At 41.1% G+C, this 5,480-nt stretch overlaps 1 pseudogene; it reads left to right on the forward strand.

Annotated features, from left to right (window-relative positions):
* The first annotated feature begins 479 nt into the window (after positions 1–479).
* On the forward strand, positions 480–1,013 carry LOC118883853 (annotated as a pseudogene).
* Positions 1,014–5,480: the final 4,467 nt, after the last annotated feature.

Here is a 5,480-nt window from a genome sequence, read left to right on the forward strand (position 1 = left end):
CTTAAGCAGCTCTCAGCTCAAACTATAGCAGCTGGAAAACAACTTGGGCAAACACCTTATTGTCTAGGCTAAGTGCAGCTTGGAGGTCAGGCAAATCTTAAAACACCTTGATTAGTGACGGCAGGTGAAATGGATTTAACCCACGGTTTCAGTATCATCACTGTTAATAGAAACTTTAGAAACACGCCCTTTAAAATGAGGAAGAATGTCTAGTATCCGTACTTTTATTCATCTTAGTATTAAAAATCCTAATCAGTGCAGTCAGAAAATGAAAAAAAGCCTAAGAACTACAAAGAAACGAGAATGTCATTATTCACAGATGATATTATTGTAAGAGCCCAGACTCTACAGACAAATTATTGGAAGTAATAAAAGTGTTTAGCAAGTTGCTGGAGAAAAGAATAAGACCCAGGTCCCCGCTTCCGGGTGCATCCTCACAGCACACTTCACGGAGAAGGCCTCCTCACTGCTGACTCACCGCGAGACCCCCGATCCAGCAGAGTTTTTCCACCGAGGTGGAGGCCGCCGTCACCCCCCTGACCAACCTGCACCTCGGGCCTCGTCCACTTACCTCTCTCCGAGCTTCCACTTCGAAGGCGTGGAGGTGGCTCTGGAGGGCGTGGGCCGCTTCTTCCGGGAGCTGGCTGAGGAGAAGCGCAAGGGCGCCCAGCTTCTCTTGAAGATGCGGAAGCAGTGGGGCGGCCGCACCCTGCTCCAGGACGGGCAGAAGCTGTCCCCGGAGGAGTGGGGCGCCAGCGTGGGCGCCACGGAGGCCGCCACGGCCCTGGAGAGGAGCCTGGACCGGACGCTCTTGGATCTGCAGGCCCCGGGATCTGCGAGCGCAGGCGCCCAGCTCTGCGAGTTCCGGGAGAGCCGCTTCCGGCAGGGGGAGCTCATCCAGAAGCTCCTCAAGCAGATGGGCGGGCACCTGACGGACCTGCGCAGTCTGGCCGGGCCCCCAGGCCGAACTGGGCGAGTATCTCTTCGAAAGGCTCTCCTGTCCGCGCGACTAGGAGCCTCCAGAGCCCGGCGGCCTCTGCGAGACCCCCCTGCCTTCCCCCGCCTCCAGATCTCTGCCCAAGCCCCTTCCTCCAGCCAGGAGGCAACTTTTTAACCACCCTGAAACCTTCACCCAAGCCGTGGCCCCACATGGAAACAGAAAAGGTTCTTTTTGCAGAGGAAAAATAAGCTAGGCTGTAAGAAGAAAACGTAAGTATCTGATAGCATGAATGATTTGTAGTCTCATTCTCTAGATTGTCTAAAGAAATGGTTCCTAATTTATGTGTATCACCTGGGTACGCTGAGTACAGTGTATCTGATTATGTTTTCTCTGGCAAGAAGAATTAACGCACCTATTCAGAAAATGTTGCATAGAATTTTAAGGGTTTCAGGACTTCTCCGGAGTCATTCTGGGTACTGGATTCAACTCTGTTGTTCCAAAATGTACCTTTGGTTTTGTTGAGCAGAGCAAAGAGCTGAGTACCTTGACCATATCATATTGTGTCCCCCCCATCAACCCCCAAACTCATGATAAAATTGCTTTTCCTGATTTTCAAGTTGATGTGATGCCATCTGCCTGTATTGAAGAAAGAGCCCTGTGAAATTCATCTTTGTGTCTCCCATTAGGTTGCTACTGAGAACACTGATTATTAATTACATCATACACTGACCTCTTTATGAAGCCTCTCAAGAGAAATTTCTTTGTGGTCTTAATATTAGAAATAACAGTGCTTCGCTTGGGTAACTGGTTCGTTTTTGCTTTATGAACACTGTAAATGATGTAATTAAGTTTCCTTTTCTGACTGCCTGCTAAAAACTTAGAGCCAAATTTGTGGTCCACCCAGAGTAAACGAGTAGGATTATATAAGCATTTTGCGTACGCTTCATTCCTGGTTCTTCTATTACTAATTCCTTGGTGTATTTTGTGGAGTCTTTTAAGCCACCTTAAAACCTTTCTGGAACAATGTTGTGTATAAACAGATAAATAAACTTTTAAAATGTGGATTTAAAAAGAAAAATAAATAAATAAATAAAATGGCTAAATTGTTTTTGGAAAACTAACGCCCCCACTTTGGGAAAATTAACTCATTGGACAAATATGTAACCTTTCTGACAATAGTCTATATGGTAAGAATATCTATAATGCCCTTAGTCAAGGACTCAGAGACTTTATCTCATTTTTTAAATGTAGGCAGCATTTGTAAAATATTGGTAACCATTTGCATGAATTTGACATGGCCAGAGGCAGCTTTCTTGCTGTAAAAAGAAAAATGTAATTTGTTTCAGTAACTAAACATTCAACTAAAGTGGACCAGCACTTCTACTTTCCTTCAAAAACGTTTCCTTTGCATTCACAACTAAGCTAACAGTTTGGTGCAAGAGGCCCAAGCTTTCAGCCTATTTCAGCTTCTTGGCATGCCTTCCTCACTAAGCTTAATTATTTCTAGCTTTTGATTTAAAGTGAGAGACATGGCTCTTCCTTTCCCTTGCACACTTACAGGCCATTGTAGGGTTATTAATTGGCCTAATTTTATTATTGTTGCGTCTCAAGGAATAGGGAAGACCAAGGAGAGGGATGGATATGGTTGGAAAGTCAGAAGAACAGTCAGAACACACACAACATCTCTCTAGTAAGTTCAGTGTTACACGTGCAGTTTGTGGTGCCCCAAAACAATTACAATAGTAACACTGAAGACCACTGATCACAAATCACCATAATAGAGATAATAATAATAATGGAAAAGTTTAAAATATTGTGATAATTACCAAAACGTAACACAGAGATATAAAGTGAGCAAATGCTGTTGGAAAATGTCACTGATAGATTTGCTCGATGTAGGGTTGCCACAGTCCTTCAATTTGTAAAAAATGCAACATCTGCGAAGTGCAATAAAACAAAGCACAATAAAACGAGGTATGCCTGTACAGAATCATTCTATGTGAAGGAAAAATGATCAGAGAATAGAAAATATCTTTTATATGGCATTAAAAATGTACTGGAAAAGCTTTTATTTAACAAACTATAACCTGATCTAATACAGGTATGTGAACCACCCTCTAGGAAAAGCAATTATTTGTACTAACATTTTCGTAGTACTACTTCACCTTCCCAGAAAACATTTTATACCTTGTCAAGAATGGATTCATTGTCCTTTTACCTCATTAAATAACATTTTTATTACAAATAAAATAAGAATAGGTAACATTTAGTGTGCATTCACTATAACTCATGGATTAAAGTGATTTATGTAAAATCACACATTTAATAATCACAAAGCAATCCTTTGAGACAGGTACAAAGTTATTGTGTCCATTTTACAAGTAAGGTAACTGAGTCACAGTGAGATTAAGCAATTTGCTGGTGATGGAGCTGAGATTCAAACCCAGGCAGTATGGCTCTAAACTATGCCCTTAACCCAGTGATGCATGATTTTCCAAAATAACAATACCAACATCACCTTGCAGTGTTTAGAAATAAAAAGCCCATCAAGAAGTGGACTTCTAAGTCAAAAAGAGAAAAACAAATATCATATATTAATGCATATATGTGGAACCTAGAAAAATGGTACAGGTGAACCAGTTTGCAGGGCAGAAATAGAGACACAGATGTAGAGAACAAACGTATGGACACAAAGGGGGGAAAGTGGCGGGAGGGTGGTGGTGGTGGGATGAATTGGGAGATTGGGATTGACGTATATACACTAATATGTATAAACTAGATAACTAATAAGAACCTGCTGTATAAAAAAATAAATAAAATTCAAAAAAAAAGAAAAGAAAAGAAAAGAAATGGACTTCTACTCCAAAAGCCTAACTGAAGAAAAGTCAGTGAAGATAGTTACAGAGGTATGGGTAGGGTTAAAGGAACCATAAAAGGGATGTTGAGACAACTGGAAACTAACCAGAAGCAGGAAGCCAACACCACTACTCTGTGGAGTAGCAAAGATAGGGAACTGGGGTAAGGAAGCTGGAGTCAGAGTTGGTGCCTTTATCCTAGAGGGACTCAGCACCTTGCAATACCATGGCAACAAGACAGGCAGGGAATAGGGATAGAAATACACTGACCTCTCTGTTCTGTTCATCAGTCTTCTGCCAATGCATCCCACCCTCTGAACACAACTGAAAACCAGAGGTAAAGAGGACCTGGTTGACTTAGCCCACAGGTTCAGTCCATAACAAGGCTGAGAAGGACAGACAAAGGATCTGGAGGTGGAGCCATGGTGATGGCAAATGGAGAATCAGAAACTCGCATGATTTGCATTTCTCTAATAATTAGTGATGTTGAACATCTTTTTATGTGTCTCTTGGCCATCTGTATGTCTTCTATGGAGAAATGTCTATTTAGGTCTTCTGCTCACTTTTTGATTGGGTTGTTTATTTTGATGATATTAAGCCACATGAGCTGTTTGTAAATTTTGGAGACTAATCCCTTGTCGGTCACATCATTGGCAAACATTTTCTCCCATTCTGTGGGTTGTCGTTTCATTTTGTTTATGGTTTCCTTTGTTGTGCAAAAGCTTTTGAGTTTAATTAGGTCCCATTTGTTTATTTTTGTTTTTATTTCCATTACTCTGGAAGATGGATCAAAAAAGATATTGCTGTGATTTATGTCACAGTGTGTTCTGCCTATCTTTTCCTCTAAGAGTTTTATAGTGTCTGGTATCACATTTAGGTCTTTAATCCATTTTGAGTTTATTTTTGTGTATGGTGTTAAAGAATGTTCTAATTTCACTTTTTTTACATGTAGCCATCCAGTTTTCCCAGCACCATTTATTGAAGAGACTGTCTTTCCTCCATTGTATAGTCTTGCCTCCTTCATCATAGATTAATTGACCATAGGTGCATGGATTTATTTCTGGGCTCTCTATCCTGTTCCATTGATCTATATTTCTATTTTTGTGCCAGTACCGTACTGTTTTGATGACTGTAGCTTTGTAGTATGGTCTGAAGTCAGGGAGCCTGATTTCTCTAGTTCCATTTTTCTTTCTCAAGATTGCTTTGGCTATTCAGGGTCTTTTGTGTTGCCATACAAACTACAATGAGATATCACCTTACACCAGTCAGAATGGCCATCATCAAAAAATCCACAAACAGTAAATGCTGGAGAGGGTGTGGAGAGAATGGAACCCTCTTACACTGTTGGTGGGAATGTAAATTGGTGCAGCCACTATGGAAAACAATATGGAGCTTCCTTAAGAAACTAAAAATAGAGCTACTATATGATCCTTCAATCCCACTCCTGGGTATATACACAGAGAAAAACATGGTCCAAAAGGATACTGCACCCCATTGTTCATTGCAGCACTGTTTACAGTAGCCAAGACATGAAAGCAACCTAAATTTCCATCGACAGAAGAATGGATAAAGAAGGTGTGGTACATATATACAATGGAATGTTACTCAGACATTAAAAGAATGAAATAATGCCACTTGCAGCAACATGGATGGACCTAGAGATTGTCATACTGAGTGAGGTAAGT

This window comes from Balaenoptera musculus, chromosome 17 (genome assembly GCF_009873245.2).
Source record: "Balaenoptera musculus isolate JJ_BM4_2016_0621 chromosome 17, mBalMus1.pri.v3, whole genome shotgun sequence".
Taxonomy (NCBI): Eukaryota; Metazoa; Chordata; class Mammalia; order Artiodactyla; family Balaenopteridae; genus Balaenoptera; species Balaenoptera musculus.